This window comes from Lucilia sericata, unplaced genomic scaffold, assembly GCF_015586225.1.
Source record: "Lucilia sericata isolate MDLA Ls3-8-SP2 unplaced genomic scaffold, ASM1558622v1 Contig000024F_arrow, whole genome shotgun sequence".
Classification (NCBI taxonomy): Eukaryota; Metazoa; Arthropoda; class Insecta; order Diptera; family Calliphoridae; genus Lucilia; species Lucilia sericata.
The window spans coordinates 591,674-617,652 of NW_023994062.1; the positions used below are offsets into that span (position 1 = coordinate 591,674).

At 28.3% G+C, this 25,979-nt stretch overlaps 1 long non-coding RNA gene across 1 annotated transcript; it reads left to right on the forward strand.

Moving 5' to 3' along the window:
- Window positions 1–13,894: 13,894 nt before the first annotated feature.
- LOC119609670 lies at window positions 13,895–14,215 on the forward strand. Its single transcript, XR_005231946.1, has 2 exons — window positions 13,895–14,058; window positions 14,114–14,215. It is a non-coding gene; the product is annotated as an uncharacterized LOC119609670 (long non-coding RNA).
- The last annotated feature ends 11,764 nt before the right edge of the window (window positions 14,216–25,979 follow it).

The window sequence follows — 25,979 nt, forward strand, 5'->3', positions numbered from 1 at the left end:
TCGTTCCATTATTTCACCTAGCCCCCATACAACTGAACCCCCGAATAGGGCTTTTAAACTTTGTAATCAAACTACAGGTCGCAATTTTGGAGATAATTCAATGAAATTTGGCACATGATCTTTTATGGTACCGTAAACAAAGCCAGTTGAAAATGGTTTACATCGGTCCATTATTTCACCTAGCCCCCATACAACTGAACCCGCCGAATAGAGCTTTTAAGTTCATAATTATGTTTAATATACTCATATCTCGAAAAAAAGCTGCAAAAACCAAGTTCTATACAAGATTTGATGACCCTCACGAATTCCATAATAATAGGTCCTCATATGACCCTAGCCCCTATGAAAAGCCCCCATCAAAATTTCACTTAAATGTCCACAATTTTATTCAACAATAAACAGCTTAAGTATATATATCTGATTCAAGGTAAAATTCATTTTAAATGCTTTATTATGGCAGATAAATCACATTATATTTTTGTCAAAGGTGTTGGGTATTATATGGTCGGCCTCGCCCGACTATAATTTCTTACTTGTTTGGAATGAAACCAATATCAATTTTCAAAGTGGGATGTTTTAAATTATTGTTTTTTTAAGTTTTAATAAATATCTTTACTAAAATAACTCCATTTTAGATCGGAATGGGAATTTGGAACAGGGATATATATAGTATATATTATCTCTATAAGAAATAAATAAATTTTGCTGTCTTTAGTAAAAAAGTCCATCCTTCAGGTTTATGTTGTATAAATTCTCCCCTATAACACTCGATAAAGACTTCTTTCAGCTGACTTACTACTTATTTGGCTTAAATTTTAATGTATTTTAATCTAATTTAATAGTAGATATTCTATGAAGCTGCACTACTTATAGATAGGCCTTTAAGCGAAGACCTTTTAATAGGCATTCTATTAGCTTTCGCATAGAAGTGCATAGGCAAGAGAGATTTTGCAACAGGAATAAATTCTTATATCTGGAGAATAACAGTTGTATTCATAAAAAATGCTTATTTTAGATTTAAATCACACAATAGTTAAAGTACACTTTAGACTTAAAAGCCATTAATAAAATTGTGGTATTCATAAACAAATAATAAATCTAGATTAACTATTGTGCTGTTTATTGTTTAACTTGGCAGCACTGTACAATTTGGCTGTCATTTTCTGTGTTGGTGTTGCGAACAATTAGGATAAAATATTCGTTGAGTCGGTTTTCTTAATTTTATATTTTTGGTTATAACACATTTTTGAAAATAAGAACGAACTTTTAAGAAAAATAAATGTATACATGGCTACAATAAATATATATTTAGTTCAGATGAATGAATATAACATATATATTTTTAATTATAATTAAAAGTATTCGAATAACGAATATTTTGTGACAAAATAAACATCACTATGCACATTTTGTTATTTTTACTTATTTTTATAGCAATTTTTAATAAATTTTTGCAAATACTGATAAATTTCTTTGATAAAAGACTACATTTTATTGCCGGAGAAGATATTTTGCATTGATAGAACTCTAATCAATATAATTTACACTCTTAATTACTTCATGGCTTTATATTTAGCGAATAAACTATGAAAAAGACAAATAAAATGATTGCGGCCATGATTTGATTGACAGGCGGGCATTTCCAAATTGCCAAAAACAGTATTGACAAACTGGAATACTGTCAAATATTCATCTATTAATCCAACAATGCCTAGATTTTAGTTTTTTCATCAAAATAGAAATTTTTAAAATTTATCTGGAATTTTATTTACAAATTTGTAAACGTTAAAATTACAATTTTTAGATTACATTTCAGAATAAAACATGATTAGTTTTCGTCTTCAACCTAAAACTAATGAAAAAAGCTTAATCAGAGACAAAATTTGCAAAAATTCAACTTATTGTTGGCTTAAAGTAGGGTCGAGCGTACAATAAATTTTTTCTATTTGTCATTGGTTTATTGAAGGTATTTTAAGCTATTTGACGTTTATGAATACCATTTTCGTGGATTTTGCTTAATAATGTTTAATAAACCTAAATTAACTTTTTATGAATACAACCGTAAGACTTTAACGCCTCTTTACTAAAAGAGTTTGTCCATGATTTAGGTATTATTTAATTTTTCATAATTATTTAAGTACCCAGCAAAAAATAATTGATGTCATACTTTACAAACTACATCTTAATCACATCTTAAAATGCGATTACATATTTTTCACTTTTATAAACCAAATATTTCCTTACAAATGAAACCCCAGTTAAAAGTGAGGAAAGAGATGTGGAAAAGTCATTACAAATAACATATTTGAAGTACATCAAGATTTGGTGAAAAAGTAGTGAAATTTGCATAAGCGTGTCATTAAGAGAATGTTTTTATTTTTGACATCCAAATATCGGACTTTTACTGCTTCTAAAAATAAGATCAGATGTAGTTCAAAGTTGCCAAAAATGAACAACATCCCTCCAATGACACGCTAATGTAAAATTCATAGGTTCTACACCCGAATTTGAAGCACTTCGGGTTACTAGTTGTGATGAAAATTCTACATCTTTTTCCACACTTTTTTTGCTGGGTACTTCATAAGAAATTTTTGAAAGAAAACGTTAATAAACTATAAATTCCAGCCTTATATTAATATATGTATGTAAGTTTAATAGCTAAAGGAGGTATTAGACGACATTTTATTTTATTTTACTCTAATACCACCTTAAGTAAGGGCAGCTATCAACCCAGAAGACATGATTTGTATTTGACCCGTTTCAACATTTTTCTATTTTTATAAAACATATAAGTAACCATCGCTTACACAGAGTACAGTTTTCACTTTACACTACTATTTCTATAACCGCCTTTTTCCTAATTGGTTAGAATAACCCGAAAAAGAAGAATATCATCAAATCCTCACTGTGCTAAACCTACGTATTAGAGATAAACTGATCCATTTATTACGGTGTATCATGTACCGACATGACCAACAAACTGTCCTACTTATATTTTAATAGGCTTTGTTTTTGTCCATCATTAAAATCTTTAAAATCAATAAAAAGTAACATTTATGTAGAATTGTGGTCCCACCAATGTTTTTCCAGATCAAACATCATCATACTCTTGTATCTTACATCAATAATATAATTATTACATTCACAATTTATCACTTTACACTTTTAAAAAATAAAAAACAATAAAATCTTATTTTCGCTTTGGCTAAGCCTGTCTGTATACATATTAGTTTACAAAAATCTTAAAAACAACAACAAAAATATCATTGCAAAATACAAAAATAAACCATCAACAGAGAAGTAACATGTTTTTACACTCTCCTCCCTTTTTTCTACAATAAAAAAAACAGTGTTGTTTTGCTTTCTTATTTTGTTTTCTATTTTTTAATTCAAGCACATGTTTGTGTGATTGTCTATTGGTAGAAACTTTAAACGCTTATATTTCCGAAAATACTGAACCGATTTTGATCATATATAGATTCTGCAGTGAGGCTCGCGAATCTACATTCATCAAAAAAGAATCAAGAAAATCGGTCAAGTAATAGAGCCGGAAAATGTTCCCAATCGTTTTGGCTTTGCGTATTTATATATAAAAATAATGATGATGAAGATGATGATTCTTACTTACTTCTTCATTATCCTAATGGGTTAAAACTTATCACCAGTTTATTTTAGATCCAATGGAAAAAATGGCAGGACTAATAAACGAAAATAGCTTGAAAATCATAAAAAGCATTAAAAATATCAAAAGGAGTAAAAGTTTGGGATATTTCTGGTGATTTAGTTTATAGTTTTTATACAAGTATTTGGTATCATTGAAAACTTAATGACTTAGGCATTAAATTTTAAAAGATATATAATATAACGGATCTTTTATTAGAACAGCATTTACGAAAAAGTTCAAAAATCATATTATAGAAATTTTTTTAAATCAAAAATATATAAAAGTTGAAATAATGTAAAATTTGAACGGATAAAGATATCGGAAAAATTACGGACATATATAGATCCAAGCCTTTCTAAAATAACACCGTTACCAGTAATCTTATTTTGTATACAGAAATACCAAAATTCATTAAGCAAACAAATGTGTTCCAAAAACGAGTTTTTTATAAAGGTGCCCATTATGACGTTATTTACCGGGAGATATTAAAAATACTTTGTATATATGTATGTATTTAAGCAACATATATGGCTATATAAATATGGACCTGCTATAAGGATCGGTGCATTGCGTTTTTAAAATTTTTTATTCAAATCAAAATATTTTTTTTTTAATTTATCAAGTTTAAATAGGGCTGGTGGGGGCAGTACACGCTTCTACCTTCCGGATAATTTAAAACTTGTATAAAGTCCTGAAGAAAATTTGTTTCTATTGAAAAAATAATGTATGGAGTTTTTTGGAAAAAGCTAAAAAAGGCGGCACTTTTTACATGTTGCAACATTGAATGCGTCTAACTTTTTATAGGGACAAGATAACTGTTGAGAATTTTTCTGTTTTATTAAAAAAATGTACGGCCCTCCACATTTAAAAAACTAAAAATAGATCGGGAAAATTTAGAGAGTAGTTATATTTTAAATTTCAACTTATTCCAACCATAAATGGATTTTTAATACCCGAGGTTATCACCTTTGAGGCCTCCATTCCGTCCTCGATCACCTACATTTTTTTCTGGGAAATATTAAAAATAATGTAATTTATTAGATTTTTATACCCTCCACCGCTATCAGTGGTGATAGAGGGTATATATAAGTTTGTCATTCCGTGTGTAACACCTAGAAATATTCACCTGAGACCCAACAAAGTATATATATTATTGATCCTTATGAAATTCTGATTTAGCTATGTCCGTCTGTCTGTCTGTCTTCCTAAAAAAAAAAAAATTTCGCATATATAAATAAAATACCAACAAAAATCATACTACCAACGTAGATTAGTATCGGTCCACAATTGGTCATAGCTCCCATATAAGGCCCTCTTCCGAAAATCACTCAAACGCGCATATTTCACTGATAAATAAAGCTATCAAGATAAAATTTAACATGAATATATTTTGTGTATGTAAAAATCACTCTACGAAATTCCTTCCGAATCGGTCCATAATTGGTCATAGCTCCCATATAAGGCCCACTTCCGAAAATCATTTAAAAGCTCATATTTCATTGTCAAATAAAGCTATCTTGATCAAATTCTACACAAATATGTTTAGTCTGAATATGAATCATTCCCATATAAAGTCCATTTCCGAAAATCACTTAAGCGCATATATTTCATTGAATTATAAAGATATCGGGTTAAAATTCGAAACAAATATGTTTTGTATACATACAAATCATTCTACATATTTTTTTATGGATCGGTCCATTATAGGTCATAGCTCCTATATAAGGTCCACTTCCGAAAATCATTTAAAAACACATATTTCATTGTCAAATAAAGCTATCGTGATAAAATTCGACATAAATATATTTTGTATAAATATGAATTATTCTACTAAATTTTTTTCGGATAGGCCCATAATTAGTCATAGCTCCCATATAAGGTCCACTTCCGAAAATCACTTAAACGCATATATTTCATTGAATTCTAAAGCTATTGGGATAAACTTCGACAAGAATATGTTTTGTGTATATTCAAATCATTCTACCAATTTTTTTACGGATCGGTCCATTATTGGTCATAGCTCCCATATAAGGCCCACTTCCGAAAATCACTTAAAAGCACATATTTCATTGTCAAATAAAACAATCTTGATAAAATTGGACACAAATATGTTTTGACTTTATATAAGTCACTCTACGAAATTTTTTCCGGATAGGCTCATAATTGGTCATAGCTCCCATATAAAGTCCACTTCCGAAAATCACTTAAACGCATATATTTCATTAAATTCTAAAACTATAAGGATAAAATTCGACTTGAATATATTTTGTGTACATATAAATCATTCTACCACTTTTTACCCGGATCAGTCCATTATTGACCATAGCTCCCATATAAGTCCCTCTTCCGAAAATCACTTAAGCGCACATACTTAATTGTCAAATAAGTTATATTCATAAAATTCGACACAAATATGTTTTGTCTTTATATGAGTCACCCAACTAAATTTTTTCCGGATAGGCTCCCATAGAGGGTCCACTTACGAAAATTAGTTAAACGCATATATTTCTTTGAATAATAAAGCTATCGGGATAAATTACGACTTGAATATGATTTGTAAGCATATAAATCATTCTACCAAATTTTTTTCCGGTTTGGTTCATATATGGTAATAGCTCCTATATAAGGTCCACTCCAAATGCACATATGTTATTATCAAATAAAGATATCTTGATCAAATTCGACACAAATATGTTTTGTGTAAGGTCATAGCTCCTATACATATAAAGTCCATTTCCGAAAATCACCTAAACTCACATATTTCATTAATTAATAAATCTATTGTAGTAAAATTCGACGTGATTTTTTTGTATGGTCACAACTCCGATATAAGGACCATTTCCAAAAATTACTCAAATGCACATTGACAATCAAAGTTATACATAAATATGTATTTTGTATTTTTAGCTCCCATATAAGGTATACTTCTGAAAATCTCTTAATATCACTTAATTCGTAATTAAATGATTATATCCGGATAAAATTCAAAATGAGTATGTTCTGTGTACAGATAAATCATTATATTAAAATGTTTTCAAACTGGCCTATTAATATACATTTTTCTCGACCTAATTAAAATTAGTTTGACATATGCATAAATGTTAGTACCCTTAATACGGAAACAAAAATTTTGCCAAGTTATCTAAAAATTAGATAGTTAAATCGATTTTAATAAAAAGTAGCTTGCTGGTGGAGGGTATTTAAGATTCGGCATAGCCGAATATAGCACTCTAACTTGTTTAAATGTATACTTTGTGGTACAGGGAAGGGTTTTCCCTCAACAATGGTGTTTAAAAGTTAAAGATTATTAGATTTATAGGAAATTAGCATCAGATAGACTTGCATTGAATATATAACCAAAAAGTACCGTTTCGGAAAGCAGTTTATTATTATATTAAACATTTAATTCCATCGTTTGTAGACTTTTGTGAAATTCAAAAAATATTTTATTCATTGGAATAGAAAAACGATGTCTTACCCTAATCCTAATATACATATACTAGCATACCCTGGGTGCTTCGCTACCCTAACTTAAATTAAATACGTACAACACTTTGTTTACTTTTATAAAAAAATTATAATTGATTAAATATTTTTTTGTTTCAGTTATTCATTTAGATTCCACATTATAGAAAATTTCGAAAGTACTATTGAAAAAAAAAATATATATAAAATATATATATATATATAAAATATCTCTAATAGATTACCATTTAATCAAAAATTTTATGTTTCTTTGTTCAATATTATATACAATTATATAATTTGATGAATGAAAAAGTACCAAAAGCCTTTTTCAGTAGATTCTCATTCACTAAGGTCCCTACATTTTAAATTTTATTTTAAATATCTATGTTCAATATCGTAAAAATATCAAAAAGTACCATCGGAAAAACGAAAAAGTACAAAAAACTCTCTCAATAAATTCTCATTTAATAAGGACCGTGTGTTCCGGTTAACCATTATAAAGAATCTAAAAGGTACCATTTGAAGAAAAGTACCAAATAGTTCCCACTTACAGAATATTATTCAGTCAAGACCATGTATGTTAAAATTAATCTTCCTAGGTTGAATATTTTAGAAAATTAAAAAAGTACAATTTATGAGATAAAAAGTACTAAAAAGTTCTCTCTTAAAAAATCTTATTCAATGAGGACAGTGTATGTTTAATAATCATGTGTTTTGATGATATTAAAGAACATACAAAGAGTATGGCGCAATTTACATGAAGACTTTTCAGACGTCTGTTTTTTCCAATTCTCTTTTGAGAATCTTCCAAAAAATCATGAACATTTATACGGTGATTTTTTACATGCAACTATGCATGTCTTTTTTTGATGTTTAATTGTATAATCCTTTTTAATTACTTATTCGTAATAAAACTAAAATGAAATTTTTAACATAAAAACCATTTAGTTTGATTTAAAAAAAATTAATAACACGCTATAGTATTTTTTTAATGCAAATTTTAATGTTTTCATGTAAAAAAGAGACATAATTATTTTTTTACATGAGCATAATATCAACAGTACGAATGCGTTTAAAGAGGAATGTCAAAAACAATCATGAAAATCCCAAATCATGTTTGTTTTCTTACCCCCCATTCTTCTCTACCCCGCTCACCACCAATCATCGACAAACATGAAAACAGACGTCTGGGCAAACATGAAAAAAAATCATCGTGTAAATTGGGTGTATCATTTGAAGGAAGAAAAAGTACCAAAAGTGGAATAAATTTTACCTAAGTGGAAAGTACTAATAAAAAGAGTACAATTTTTCCCTTTTCGCTTAGAAATATACTTTTTCGAGAATTTAGTTCACAAAATGTTCCGTATTTAAATCTATATATCACAGATAAAACTCAAACGATTCAAATCTGCATTCATTTGTTCCAGAAAAGTAGTGCTTTCAAAAAGTACCAAACAATTTACTCGAATTTGGTTCTATATAGGCCTTAGTACTCGAATTCCAAAATAATATACCAACAGTTTATATTGTGTGAGTAAATAAACTACTTTTTCAAATTTTATAAAAATTGGCTCAATGAATTTCCCGTTTTTCCCCTTTTTGGTACTTTTTTCCCCAGTGAAATAGCAAAAATATTATTACAATAAATATTACAGACTTAGTCCGTAATTTAATAGGAATAATTCAATAAACCGAAAAAGTTTTCTTAATGTGCTAAAAAAAGTACCATAAATGCAGTTTTCTCCCTTTTACACCCAAAAAGGACTGAATTTAAAAAAAAGTACGAAACAGGTGTCTCATAATTTTGGGAGATGTATCCAAAATATTTATAAAAATTTGATTATGTTAATTAGTTCAAACGTTATAAAGAGCCAAAAAAGGTACCAAAATCACTCTTGTTACACATTTTTACCCCTTAAAACTACGAATTTCAAAAAAGTACCGGACACCCATCTGCTCATTTTAAGAGTAGATACATGTGCATTTAAAATTTTTCTTGTATCACTAATATTGTGTAAGATATTTAAGAAAACATGTTTTACCCGTTTTTTCCCCTTTTTACCCGTAAATGTACATATTTCCAAAAATCCCTCCTTAGTGGATCTACATAACCAAAAACACATCTACTGTTAAAATTTCATGATTCTAGGTTCAGCCGTTTGGGCTGTGCGATGATGAATCAGTCAGTCAGTAACGCTACTCTTTTATATATATAGATTATACATATATCTCTTTGTAAGTTTATTTATTTGTTTGTGCGTCAATCACGCCTAAACGGCTGGACCGATTGAAATTTGGAACGTAGATAGATCTAGATACGTCAATAGGCTATATTAATTTTCAACTCTATCGGTCAAGAGGGGGTCAAAGTTGGACGTTTTGGCCATACAGGATTTTATTGAAATGAGTGTAACTTTTCACCTATTTTTTAACTCCAAAAACAAAGCTAAAATATAATTTTTCACATATGTCGCTTGCATCCCACTAAGTGACCACAAAGTTCTGAAAGGAAATGGTCTAAGCTTTACTTTGAGTAAACAAATTACAACAAAAACGTACATTTTGAAAAAATTGGTGAAAATTAAGTGCCAAATAGTGAAGAAAAATTATTCTTGAGTTAAAAAATCATTTTTTGATAGATATCCCACTCGCATCCCATTATGGGACTATAAAGGCCTTCAAGGAAATTGTATTAGCTTTCTTATAAGAAAAAGGGCCCATTTTGAAAAAAAATTAAAAAAAAAAAAATTTAAAAAATGTTTTTGGACAGAATGAAGAAATAGCTTTCTGAACTCTTTTGCAAAATTTTTGCTGGGACCAATAGGTGAAAAGTTACACGCATTTGAATAAAACACTGTATGACCAAAATGCCCAACTTTCACCCCCTCTGACTCCGGCAGTTCTTACCGATAGAGCTGAAAATTTGTGTCTGGCCTACTATCCCCTATTTTTTCAAAATTGACGTTTTTGTTGTATTTTTTGCTCAAGACATTCAAGTTTGTAAAGTGTAAAGCTGCAATTAATTCTGTTTAAATCTGTTTAAATAAAAAATAAAATTTTGATCCGAAAACATTTAATAAAACATAAAAGAAATATAAAGAAAAAGCTTAAAACAACAGAGATAAATAATTGATCATCAATTCCATTCCTTGTACTCATCTACACGTTTATAACAACAACATAATACAAAGATAAGTACCATTCTCTTATTCCTTTCTGTTTTGTTTTTCTTTACTACAACAACAAACATTGATCATCTCTTTTGTTTGCTTGTCAAATTGAATGATAAAGTTGCCATCTGATTTATCTTGTTTCTACACTCTGCAAAATAATATATACTAATTTTTTTAAAAATGGCTTGTTTATTAAAACATTGTAATATTAAAGGCGAAGATGAAAGAATGGTGGTCTGTTGGCTGTGCCATGAATGTTGTCACTTTAAATGCAGTGGACTTTCAGGGCTAGTAGCAGAAGCTTTTTCTAAAAATAAAGGTTAACATTGGTGCTGTGAAAGTTGTAGAAAATTTGGTGTAAACTATTATCGATTTTTCCAAGAGACTAAAAAGAAAATCGCCGGAATTCAAGATGAAGCCGTTAAATTAAATGAACGCATTTCCGCATACGGAAAATTGTTCGATGATTTTAAATCTCTGGATAATTTAAAATCTCCTCCGCAATCTTCTCCCAAACGACGTAAATCGGTAAGAAACTTAACCAAAGAAAAACGTGATGATCAACCAACTGTGTCTGCACCTCCGTGTAACACTGCATATGATCTAAACGTTCCATTAACTAATATTTCTGTTCCTGTACCTTCGTGTAACACTGCATCTGATCCAACTGTTCCTTTATCCAATATTACTGAATTAAGTAGTAATAATTTACATCTTAGTTATGCTGACGCAGTTTTATGTTCTGCCAATGTAACTACTAATGTGATTAATCCGATTGTTGATAATCCTCCGCAATTGATAAATACTGAAATTATTCCTCTCCGAGTAATTCCTCCAAAAAAGACAATATTAATTTCTAGTCTAGCAAGCGTAGAGCATACAAAAACCGGAAACCGGTTTTTTCCTTGTTTGAAAACCGACCGGTTTCGAATAGTTCATATATTCGAATTATTCGACTGGCCGGTTTTTTTGTGTCGGTTAACCGGTTTTTTATGGATGAAATATTCTTTAAATTTTAGAAAAAATAACAACTTTTACATACATTTTGTGTTAATATGAATGAACTTTTTTACACTTTTTTAATGCAAAAACTTTATGATTTCAACATGTAAAAATTAAAAGTATTTCGATCACGCGATATTTTGGGTATATTGAAGTTACGCTGTTAGTGTGCTTCGCGAAAAAGCCCTTTTTTTCGAAACATTCATGTTTATTTTTCCAATATTTAAGCTTCTCCCTTAGAGATACATTATAGAGCACATTTTGGAGATATACATCAAACGACGCGTAATTGCAATGTCTACTTTTTCTTATTTGTACATTTTGCATAACCTAAGAGCCGCAAATATTCTATCCAAAAAACTGCAAATTTTGTACAATTGTATAAATTTCGTTTCAAAACATTGCGACCACATAATTCCTTACTTATAAATCGCACAACAATTAAATATAGACTATAGTCATTCAACAAGTGTATACAGCTTACATTAGTAAAATTGACTTTCTAAGTTGTAAGCCGCCCTCATAATATCAAAAAGTTGTAAAAAAAAATTACTTGGTTTCAATCACATTTTTGAGAAATTTTAACTTTGAGTGTTTATTTCTCGTTCTCCTTCAAGTCTTGTGAATAAAAATTCGCCATCACTTAATTTTCAAAGTATTAAACGAAAGAAATATTTAATGCATAAAATTGATTTCTTAAAATCTAAAACAAAAAAAGAATTTCCCATATATAGTATATCTTTGTTAAGAAGTTGATCTAACGCTTTTTCGATAACGTAAATTAAACTATTTTCATAAGATGTCTTAAATATTGTTTTGGAATTATAATTTCAAATGTGTAAGCAAATTGATCTTTCTACAAATACGTATTATTTTCGGAAAATTTATACATAATTTTTGCAGAAAAAATTACAATGAATTAAAAAACCGGTTAACCGGTTTTTACACTTAAAACCGTATTCGAAACCGGTTTTTTTGAAACGCAATTTTTCGAATTATTCGAAAACCGGTTTTTGAAACAGACCGGTTTTTTAAATACTCTAAGCAAGCGATACTACTTCCGATTCAGTTGATTTCTACATAAAAAATAAAATTGGTAATGATGCTGATATATCAATACAAAAATTTAATTCTTTTCAACCGAGATCAATATCGTCTTTTAAGATTACAGTTTCTATGAATCTCTTATAAAGATAGCTTGATCCGAATTTCTGGCCAATAAATACTCTAGTCCGGGAATATATTTACAGGTCCAGACCTCAAACCATTGCTGCTCTTCCACAGCGTGAATCTTATATTCCAAAAAACTAATTAATGATTACTTGTCCATCGTCTATCAAAATGATCGAGGATTAAGAACAAAGTTAACAACGTTGTTTATGAATAATTTCAATTTTGATCAACAAATATTAATATTTACGGAAACATGGCTAAATGAAAATTTTCTGAATACTGAAATTCTTTGCAATAAATTTAATATCTACCGATGTGATCGTGGTAACAATACTACAGGAGGTGGCGTCCTAATTGCTGTTTCATGTAATTTATCATCTGAACTCGTAGTCATGGAATCTCCTCATGATGACATTGAATTTATATCCGTTTCTATTAAAATTAATGGTTATCAATTATTTATTTCTTGTTCGTATATTCCTCCTTCCTCTCATCAATCTTTATACACGCAAAGAAAAAACATGGTTGTACATTTTCATTGCGATCAAAATATTTTCCTAAATGTCTCATATGACTATTACAATAAAACCTTAATTTATATAACCATTTAACATATCATATTATAAAATTACATGATCCTCAATTATGAAATTTATTTTATTTTGCTACCAAACATTTGAAATTATTCCTACAAAAATAAATTTATTTGTCAAATTTGTAAACATATTTTAATTAAAATTTACTCTTTTAAAGAGTAAACAGTGTGTGTGTTCTCAAATTAATTTAATATTAAAAATAAAAATTAAATAAAAACAAAATATATGTTATTAAAGGTAAGTATAAATGTGAATTTAGAATAGCAATTGCGTTTCCTTTTCCTTTCATTTGTTTAGTTAAATATACTTAAAAGGGCACCTTTTCTTATTTGAAGAAAAAAAAAATTAGATGTATATTTGAGTTTAATTGACATTTTTACTGTGACGTCATTGTTAAAACAAAAAAAGTTTAAGTTCAAACATGTATTGCTTACTGTTTCTATGTATTTTCAATATTAAACTTTCAATATTTATACGAATCATTTAATTTTTGAAGGTACAACATCATTGTTGAATATGCCATTTTTCTCTCTAAAACGCCACAGAGCGTCATTTGATAATAAGAACTTTAAGATTAAAGAAGTGTAAGAAACAAGTAATTGAAATTAAAATAAAAAACTAATTGAATTAAAAAAAAAAATACATTTTATTATAAAACTATGTGAGTGTAAAATATAAAAAGTGATTATTTAATTCATAAAGTATAAGAAATTTTCTATTTTTACATATTTTATAATTTTTCTTTTTAATTGTTGTAAACATATCTTTTTTGTAAAATGTCACAAAATTATTTTTTTTTTAATATCCATCGTCAACGAGTAATTCTAATTTGGATGTATTTTTCGTGTCCGCAGAACAAAAGAATCGTATACCAGACTCTACACCGTTTGATCACCTTTAATCAGTTTTTAGCAGAAGTACCACTTAACTAGGAATAGGTATATCGACATTACAAATGTTAGCAGATCTTCCATCAATATATGTAAGTAATAATGTACGTATAAATTACGTAATTAAAATCATATTGATTTTTCTAGGATATTCTTCAATTTATACTGGCTGATGGAAAATTGTAATTTTGATTTATTGTTATTTTAATTAATATTATTTTTTGTTGGTAATAAAATGATTCCCTTAAATATTTGATGTTATTAATGGGGATAATATAATGGTAAATTAAAGAACAAATTATGGTATTGTAGGAATCATATTATAATTGTTATAGGAACAATAATATGTTAACTTATGACAACCTACAAGAATCATATTATTATCTCCAAAGGGAAGTATTTTATATGGTTGTCCTAATTATAATTCCAAACATTAATAATAGTTTCAGTATCTTCTTGTAAGCATGCTGAAGCTATCAGATCTTGTTATCTTTGGAGACTTCAATCTGCCCTCAACTGAGTGGAAATTCTTACCAGATGATGGATATCTCATTCAGACTAGGCAGAATTCTAATTTCGATGATTTCTTTAATATCCTATATGATCTATTCCAAATTAATGGCATTCGTAACGGATATTCAAAAATATTGGACTTAATATTCGTAAATGATGTGTCAAATAGTTTTATTAAACGCTCATCTCCTATTTCATGTCAAGAAGATCGTTATCATCCAACAATTGAATTAAGAACATCCATTTCACTAAATTTTTCAACGCCTTCGTCCAGTAAAAATGAAAAAGTTTTTTCATTTAAACATGCCAACTATAATAAGTTAAATGAACTACTATTCGATACAAATTGGCAATACTTATTTTCTTGTCATACAAATGTTGATGATAACTTAAAAGCCTTTTATATGAAGCTTAATAATTTCCTCAATTTATGTGTTCCCATGCGAAAATCTGAAAATCTATCCGGTCCACCATGGAACAATAAACAACTGGCTTACGCAAAAAATAGGAAGAATAAATGGTATAAAAAATTTAGACAGTCCGGTTCTTACATTGATTATATGAGATACTCTATTACCCGTGCTGAATACAATATCCTTAATAAATCATGTTATAATAATTACCTTAACACAATAAAGATCAACTTTAAACGAAATCCAAAATCATTTGTATACCCACTAGGGTGATCGATTATTCGACATTTTTCAAAAACCGGTTTTCGAATAGTTCGAATAGTTGACATTTCAAAAAAACCGGTTGATATTTTTCAAATTCAGAAAAAACCGGTTAACCGGTTTTTCATAATAAATAAAAAATATATGTTAATTTGAAGAAATTAATGTTTATGTTTAAATTTGATTAATAAAACATGGCCCGAAATGATTATTAACAGTTTAACAGATTATAACTTTAGATCTAGTCGTCTGATTTACATTATTTCTTTAATATAAAAAAAATTAGGAAAAAAGTGGACACTTCTGTTAAATATAAGGTACTATGTAATCCTAGCTTATTCTAAAGCCCTTTTAGGAAATTTTCATAGGCATTCCAACACTTCCATAATATTGCAGCGGTAAATTAATTATTGTAATTGGAATATAATCTTAAGATTAATAAAATTTTATTAAACAGTTATCAATTTTACAAATAAAATGTTTTAATTAGTTAGGAAAATCAAAAAAGTTTAACCAATGGTGCTTTAGAAAAATGTATCCTAGTTCCTGGACTCGAATATTTTTAAAATTTAAACGGGCTGTATTATTTACTTCAAAATTTCATTTAAATAATCTTTGAATACAAAGCAAATAAAAGTATTCGAAACCGGTTTTTAAAAAGTGAAAAAAACCGGGTTATTCGATATTCGAAAAATCAACATTTAGAAAAAACCGATACTGGTAAAGCAGAAAAAACCGGTTTTAAAACCGGTTGAAAAATCGAGTCGATCACCCTAATACCCACCATCAAAAGAGATGGGGGGTATATTGATTTTGCCATTCCGTTTGTAACACGTCGAAATATTGGTCATAGACCCACAAAAGTATATATATTCTGGGTCCTCATTAAATTCTAAGACGATCTAGCCATGTCTGTCCGTCCTTCTGTATGTCTGTTGAAAGCACGATAGAGTCCGAATGGAAAGAGCTAGAGCAGGGGTCGGCAAACTATGGCTCGCGAGCCAAATGCGGCTCTTTGGATGTGGAGCTGGGGCTCTTTAGTTTCATACACACATTTTATTTATTTTATAAAAAAATATTTATATATTTTAAAATCTTTCGGAATCGATTAACGAGCAGTGTTTTAATACTAACAAAACAATTCGCAAAAGTTTCTACAATATACATACACAACTTTTTAACTTTGCTTAATCGTTCTGTACATGAACGAAACAAAAACATATACTTTTTGAGTGAGAAAGAAGGAAAACAAAACAATTAGCTTTTCGCTCATATCCTTGCTTTTACAATCGTACATTTGAGAATAAATCCTCATTGAATCATTTGGAATTGGTATTTGATCTCTAGAAATGCTAAGTTTAAACGCAAGTTGGAAAAGTTAGGTAAAAATCCAACTAATAAATGAAAATTTAGAGTAATTTTTGAAACTTTAAACAACAAGTTATGATCCAATCTTTCTAAAGCCATACAAACCTATAACTCCCATTGAATTTGTTCCATGTACAAGTTATATTGAAAGAAAATTTTTAATTCTTTAAAGTGTTAATTGAAAACAAAAAAAACAAACTCTTACGAAGTGCAATTAAATAAGATGTAGAACATGATCATACATTAGAGTGGGTCGGTCTCTATGGACAAAAAAAAAGTTGTGTTAAAGATATGTTAATAACATTTCCAAAAAAAAAAATATTTTTTTGCCACGCCTAGAAATACCGCCCTTTTTGTTTTTTATATATTACGCCGCCATTTTAAGTCCGATCGAAACATGTCATATATCAATATTTATGGCTTGACTGTGGCTATATTTCACTCTTAGAAAAATTTTTAATTCGACGTCATATTCTATAAACGATTTCTGATATCTCGGATCCTTCCCCAAAATCTAAAATTGTGGCTATACTGGAATAAAGTACATTGAATTATATGAACTATTAGCTTTTAAAATTCTCACTTTTATGCATAAACACCTATTTTATAGATATTTAAAAATGTTCAAGTATTTATCAACCGTTCTCTCTTTTATTTTTTCAGTTACAAGCCATTTCATATCCTACTTCCTTTCAAAATAGAAGAAAGTTAACTATGTATATCCTACAGCAATATAGTGGTTTAGATATGTCCGTCCGACTGTAATCAAACTACAAGTCGCAATTTTCCAGATAATTTGATGAAAATAGGCTCAAATATTTCATTTTACCAATGGACGAAGTTGTTTGAAAATGAATTAAATCGGAGCTTGTCCGTTTGGCTTGAAGTTATTTCCGTCTTTAACACTACCATTATGATGAAATTTTGCATATCTAACTCCTATATGAACATAAATCCCTCCACCAAATTTTGATAGGATCGGTCTATAATTGATCCTAGCTCCCATATATACACAGAAAAAACTGAAAATATGTTTCAATTATCAAAATAATTGTATCAAGCAAGTTTTGCACCTATCACCAAAATGATGATATCAATTATCAAATTTGTAAAAAAATTAAAAAAACATACTTTTTTTTCAAATAACGAATTAATCAGAACAATTAATATCGATAATTGAGACAAAATTTAAAATTGATTAATTAATTAATTGTATAAATTAAATATTTAATAAAAATAATATCTAATTTTTTATTAATTTATTAATCAAATGAATTAGTTTGTTTGGTAGAAAATTTATGAAAAACCAATTAAGTTGATGATTAAAACAATCAAATTATTAATTGATTACTCACAATGTTAAGGGAATACTTTACCCTTAAACAATGCGTTGAGCATTTACAAAAAATATCACTTTATTATCAAATTTGAACATATAAAGTGTTTTATAAATTGTCAAGAAACTTGAATATTATATGCCTAAAATCTTATTGACTATTTAAGAATTATAAACATTGTTAGCATAAGAAATCAAAATAAAATATTTAAAAAAAGCTAAAATAGAAAAGTTGGCCAGAAAATTTTTTTCAATCAATTAAAAAAGTAATTGAATCAATTAAAAATTTAATCAAATTTGTAAACTTAGGTTTTAAACAATGAGATAATCAAGACAAATAAAAAATTGTTTAAATTAAAATTAAAGAAAGAGAAAAACATGTTAATTGAAGATAAACTACCGATAATTTTTTCTGTGTGGGCTCTTTCAGAAAATCAGTTTTTCATCAATAAATTGCTTAAAAAGTAATGGACAAATTTCAATATAAGTGCTTTATTAAAAAAGAAATCACATTTTATATATACTCATAACTGGTATCATATGGTCGGCCATTCCCGACTAATATTTTTTTATTAGTTTTTATTTCAAGAACTTCTTTTAAAAATATATAACTATTTAAGAAAAGTTAAGATATCATTAAATAAATTTATTGCATTTTATAAAAATTAGCATAAACATTTTTGAAAATTGTTAAAAAAACGAAGAAACATGCAAGTAATTGTATGGTAAAAACATGAAATATTTTTATAAAGCAGAACTCTTTAATTTTTCATCAATTTTTATAAAATAAAATGTTTAGTTTTTATGTACCTACGTGATTTTGTTATTAATTAATAAAATTAAATGCTGAATAAAATTATCTTTTTTGTGTTAAGGTAGGGAGCAGAGTGAAATTTTTGTATTGTAAATTAATTTGAAAAAATAGTTTTCAACCATATCCCTAGCAAATTAATTGTTTGTAGTTAAAACTATACAGGTATTTTTAAATACCTGTAAAATAGCTGTTTATGCATAAAACTGAGCATTTTAAAATATAATAGCTCATATAATTAAATATACTTTATTCCAGTATAGCCACATTTTTAGATTTTGGGGAAGGATCCGAGATATCAGAAGTCGCGCATAGAATATGATGTCGAATTAAAAAATTGTTTAAGAGTAAAATATAGCTACAATCAAGCCATAAATATTGATATATTATATGTTACGATCGGACTTAAAATGGCGACGTAATATATAAAAAACTAAAAGGGCGGTATTTCTAGGCGTGGCAAAAAAATATTTTTTATATTTTTGGAAATGTTAATAACATATCTTTAATCGTAGGGGGTGACTGACTCAACTTTTTTTTTTCGACCCACCCTATCATACATTCCGAAATTTTCGTGTTTTTCGAATTAAAAGATATTTTTTGGAAATTTAAAATATAGTAACTAATTTATGTGGAGAGTTTGGATACAGTTAAATACTAAAAACTTCTTTGAAAACTTTAAACTTTAATATTTTTTTAAAGAATTTTATATTTTTTGAACGCTTTCTATAAAAAGATGCCAAAAAATTAAAAATGTTTAAATATTGCACGTTTTAATGACAGTGATCTATGAAAGATTGATATATTTTTTGCATAAAATTTTTGGCTATAAATAAATAAGGGACCAGAAAACGTATTATGGACCCATCCTTACAAAATCTGGTAATGAGATTTTGGATCCTATGAAACTTGATTGTGATGATTTTCATCACTATACTTGTATTTTAGACTGTTGTATGTATTTTTGTTCTAATAAACTTGTTTCTGACGAATTTCACCACTATGCTAATATTGCCTGTTTTGAGCGTTAAAGCGTGGGGATCTAATATGGGGATAGGATCAATTATGAGCCGATCATCACCAAATTTGGTAAAGTGATTTTTATTCCTGTTTGTGTTGAATTTCATCATAATACTGCTATTATTAAGCCAGTTCTGATTGTTAAATTAAAATTTGGAAGATAGATTTTTGTTCTTATACAACTTGTTCTCATACAACTTGTTTATCTCGAATTTCGTCGCTATAGTGCTACTGTTAAGTCAATAATGATCGTTAGAATATTTTTTTAAAAGGGCCTTATATTGGGGTTGGTCAATTATGGTTCGATGTCCGCAATATATCACATAAAAAAACTTGTGCAAAATTTTATCTCGCTGCCTAATTAATATACATAACTATGACACTGTATTGTGGCAAATGCCTTTTAAATGATATCACTGTCGCCCCACTCTAATAAACTTTTATATCTTTATATAACAAGTGTTAAAAACGCATTCGAGTGACCCACAAAAATTCATTTGTAATGTTTTAATAAACAAATATTTTGTGGCTCTTTTAAAACACATGTTTTGTAAACTGTAAGTTTTGGCTCTTCCGACTCAAAAGTTTGCCGACCCCTGAGCTAGAGGGTTGAAATTTCACATAAATATTTCTTATAGGTAAGGTTTGTTTGGTGTTGAAAATGGGCAATATCGGTCCACGTTTTCGGATAGCCCCCATACAAGTGGCCCCTCCAAAAGTAGCATTAACAGCCATAACTTGTTTAAAAATACGAATATAGCGATGAAATTCGACATAAGTAAGTTTCTTATGATCCAAAATTACTATGCAAAATTTTATGAGGATCGGTCCATAATTGACCCTACCCCCCATATAAGGTCTGTGGTAGCGACAATTTTATTTGAATTGTGTTTTAATTTGAAAATTGGATAGAATATTTTAATAGTTCATTAATATTTTCTTTAGGTGTATTATTTTTGTTTCTTTATTACAATTCGAAGTTTGTGTCAAAATTTACAAAGTTAGCCTTGACATTGCTTTAGATAATTTTCACGACGTTTTCAAACATTTTCATTTATAAAATAAATTTTGGTTGAGACGGTTGATTTTTAAAGACAGAAAAATAAAACCAGAATATAGTTTGAATAATATAGGAGGAAAAGGAAATATTAAGGAACATTTTGAACGGTGAGCATTATTTTGGATTTCTTTTGGAATTTAAAATTAACTAGATTTGGTTCTGTTATAGGAAATTTGTAAAACTAGTCATTGAAAACGATCTAACGTTTGTTCTGAATGTGATTGATGGCTTTCATATAATTTATTGGCGAATTCGAACCAAAAACCGATTAATGAATATAAAGAACGAACATAATACGCTGAAAACGATATACTACTCGTCAGAATCATAAAGAAAGCATAAAATTTTGAAATTCTTAAGAACGACAAGAGTGTTACATCATCACACATTTCTGGTCGAATCAGGGTAACCAGATACATATTTTTTTTTACTTATATGGTGCATATGAGAATTTAATTTTATTGTCCACAATTCGTTGGTGGTCATTCTTCCTAAATAAATCAAACTAATAGACAAATCAGTCGATAAATTGTACATTTTGATGAACTAATTAATATCTAATTACGATTTTGGTCTTTCCATCTGATTGCTTTCATTAAATCCGCAGTAAAGAATTTTTTAAGTTATTAAATTTCAAAATTTTTTTTTAACATTAAATTTATAAACTAACGTAAATTACTTAATTTAATTTTATTATTATTTCTTAAATATTCTTTATTCTCATTGTTTAAAATTAACTAACTAAATTTCTTCGTATGGTCACCTCATAATCTGAATTTCTGAAAACTAATATAGAAGACTTATAAATATGAAATTATTATCATAAACTTACATTTAAATGACACTATACACTTAAGAAAGAAAACAATACAACTCCGCGTATGGATTATATTACTTAGGTAATATAATCCTTATACGCACCCAAAGATTTAAAACCCTACATTTGTATCTTGATTGAATCAAAGCTCATCAAATTAAGCAAATCATCAGTCATCGGGCGCCTGCTGACAACGATGGACTTATATACCGTGAGTTAAAAATGTTTCTTTATTATTAATTCACCAATTTATTTCATTATACATATATATAACACTAAGACTTTCAAAGAAAATGTAACATAATTATTTAAATATTTAATATTTGATATTAATTTTATATTTAACTTTTCCAAAATAAAACTTATTACTTAAATTTAATTTAAAATTATGTTACATTTGAGCCATCCTCATAATAATACCCTACATCACAGATAACCAGATAAGAATCCATTGACAGCTGTCAAAAAAGTAAATTCGAACCGTATGGTTTTGTTTACATTTTTTTACCATTTTTGAGTTCCACCATTAGGTAAAATTTTAGAGCAAAAGAAAAAATAAAATGTATTAAAAAATCGATGAGTGTGTGAGATGAGCTGTATGATTGTTTTCATCGCTCGTTTGAAAAAAAATAGCAAAAAATTTAAACATCGAAGAAATTGTATGTGAAGAAGAATTGCAAAAACATAAGATTAAACAGAAAACAATTATTTTATTAAATATTTGCTTAGATTCTAATTAAAAGTGTACTGGATTTGTTTTTTAATTATTCCTTAATGTTCTTTCATTATAAAACACTTTTCAATACACTATCAACACCACAAACAAATTTTTTGACTTGCATGTACAGTAAAACCCGTTTATTTGATTTCAACGCATATTTTTTGAAGTTCGATATAAAAAAGGATAAAATATTATTCATGGGACTAAATAGTAATTCGTTTTAACCAAGAATTCTTTATAAAATATGTTTTTGTATCAAAATAGTTATCAAAATTCCGGTAATTAAGATGAGTTCGTAAAGAGCAAGAAAAAGTTATAAATGGGTTTGACTGTAATGCAATTTGTTTTTTATATTTGAAAAAAAATTAAGTGTAAGGTGAAGAGAGATGGAAATATATCTTTATATATTTGTCCCTCTTTTAAATCTCCCGTGGTTCATTTTACATTTTCTTTTGTTGATTTTTCGTAAAATTTTTTTTGTTTGCTTCCGCCATATTGCTAAAATCAGCTGATTCCAGTCTACGAGTAGTCTATGCCCTACATACTACATACATGTTTTGTTCTTCTTTATATTTTTTTTAAGTATTCTATATTTAAATCAGAATAACAGAATCATAAAATATTATATTGATTAACTTTGTTTTTTAATATTAATTATGACCTATACTTCTGAAATTTATCGCTTGTAAATTTAACATATAATTAATATTTAATTTTGTTTTGATTTCTACTTTTAATAAATATGATAGAATTTATGTTTTGAATTGAAAATAATGGCTTAGATTAGTTTATTATTAATTACGAAAAGTGAAGTATTTGGTATGGGGTAGTAAGACAATATTTATTTCGTGTTTATTTAAGGGCTGACTATAGACCTTAATTCTCTGTCAGCATTGTGGGAGGGTATAGAAATGTTGTAGCGAATTCCATCCCAAGCTATAACCCTCACTTATTCAAGTCTAATTCACCTTCTGTTTTATATATATTGATCGTTCTCTTTTAGTTTTTTTTTTTAATTTAATTTGCTACCTAATTTTAAATCTACTGTAATCGGTTCAATGATTTCTTTGGGATTTTCATTTATTAATCCACCCCTCCAACGAGCACAGCCGTTATTAAAGGTAGCTAAATTTCCCAAATATAAGAACAACTCTTCAAAGAATCGTTACAGGTCCCCTTCAGAAAATGACTTTAACACTCATTACTGGCTTAAAAATACTAGTACATAGATGAAATTCGACATAAGTAAGTTTCATACTAGTAAAAAACTATCTAAAAAATTTTATGAGGATCGGTCCATGATTGACCCTACCCCCCATATAAGGTCCCCTTCAGAAAATGACTGCAACGCTCATTAATGGTTTAAAAATACGAGTGTAGCGATGAAATTCGACACAAATAAATTTAATACGAACCAAATTCTGTCTACCAAATTTTATGAGAATCGACCCATAATTGACCCCTTCAGAAAATTACTTTAACGCTTATAACTGGCCTAAATATACGAGTATATAGATGAAATTCGACATAAGTAAGTTTCATTCGAGTCAAACGAGGTTTGATGGTGGGTATATAAGATTCGGCATAGCCGAATATAACACTCTTACTTGTTCAAATTTGATAATTCTAAGAAGAAAACTACTTGTTTTCCTTTATCCATGAAATTTCAACAATGTGAATCCAGCGATGAGGCTTATATTAGTACTTTATTTGCTAACTTCTTTTCAACTATATATTCTGATGCAACTTATAATGATTCATCAGACTATCCTTTTAAAATAACTGCAAATCAAGTAGTATCATTACCTTTAATTGATATTTGTACATTTTCTATGGAAATAAAAAAACTCAAGTTTTCCGACAACTTTGGCCCAGACAATATTCCAAGCAGTATTTTAATTAATTGTGCAGATGCTATTGCTACTCCACTAGCATATTTATTTAATACTTCAATTAAAAGTGGCTCTTTTCCAATGTTTGGAAGGATTCGTTCCTAATTCCTTTGTATAAATCTGGAAATAAATCAGATGTTCCAAATTATCGTGGTATTGCAAAACTTAGTATAATACCAAAATTATTTGAGAAAATTGTTACCGACCACTTATTTTTCCAAGTTTCAAGTTTAATATCCCCTTATCAGTATGGGTTTCAAAAGAAGTGTTCCACTACCACAAATCTTCTTCATCTTTCAACCGTTATTTATCGTGGATTTCTTCAACAGCAGCAGACTGATGCATTCTATACTGATTTCAGTAAAGCATTTGATAAAGTTAACCATGTACTTTTGAAAAATAAACTTTATTTAATTGGGTTCTCTGATCTGAGTATAAAATGTATATATTCATATTTAACCAACAGAAAACAGATCGTAATATTTAAAAACTCCCGTTCCAGAAGAATTGATGTTCTTTCCGGTATTCCACAAGGAAGTCATCTTGGACCTCTTCTATTTTCGCTGTTTATAAATGACTTGCCTCAAATTATTCGATATTCCAATATCCTGATGTATATTGTGTGATCAGAAATATCTTCAAGATGACCTTAATTCGTTTCTTACGTGGTGTAACATAAATCTAATGGAACTAAACCTAAAAAAATTTAAATACATGCGATTTGCAAGAAAAAGTCCTATCTCTGCTAAGTATGTCTTCGATGGATATGAGCTCAAACTTGTTGATAATTTCCTTGATCTTGGAGTTTTACTTGATTCCAAACTAAACTTTATTCCCCATATAACGATGACAGTTAATAAAGCCAGAGGTGTACTTGGTTTCATAAAAAGGTGGTCAAAGGAATTCAATGATCCTTATGTTACAAAAACACTTTATACATCATTAGTAAGGCCTATTCTAGAGTATGGATCCATTATATGGGACCCCTTGTACAAAAAATATTCTGACGCCATTGAATCTGTCCAAAAGCAATTCCTGCTTTTTTGTCTCCGTGGACTAAATTTTAATCCAATAAATTTGCCTTCGTATTCCGCTAGACTTGCTTTAATTAAACTTCCAACACTCAAAAGCCGCAAAACAATGTTAAATATTTCGTTCATTTTCAAAATTATTACTGGCGATGTATGTTAACAACATCGCGTTTAATGTTCCTCGACGTACGTCCCGATATTTTTCTCCGATATCAATACAATTTTTTAGAGCTAACTATGCAAGTGCAGATCCATTAAGAAGGATGTCTCATGAATTTAATAAATATTATTTGTATATTGATTGCTCATTGTCTTCACATGTTATTAAAAATAACTTTGTAAACAATTTTTATATTATTTTTTAAAACTGCCTGTAACGAACTTTTCCATAGGCAAATAAATAAATAAAAAACAAAGGTTAGACCATTGCCTTTAAGAGCTTTGAGATTACTTAGTGGGATGCGAGTGGGATATACAGTGTCTCTCATAAGTATTCGAATTTAGGTAAACTATGAAAAGAAACCAAATTTAATAATATATTTTGTGTGGAAAATAAATAAATTAATTTGTTATATTGTCTAGATAGTCCTTAGTTTTGATATCACGCCCCTTAAAACTTGAAAACTTTACATTTACTTATATTAGTTGTGCTTTTTTTAAAAATAGTCCATGAAACTACTTCACAAAAGTATGCGAATTTTTCCTGTATTTCATATTTGATCATATTATACGATACAAAAATTTTAGAATCGCATGGTTTTATGCTTAAT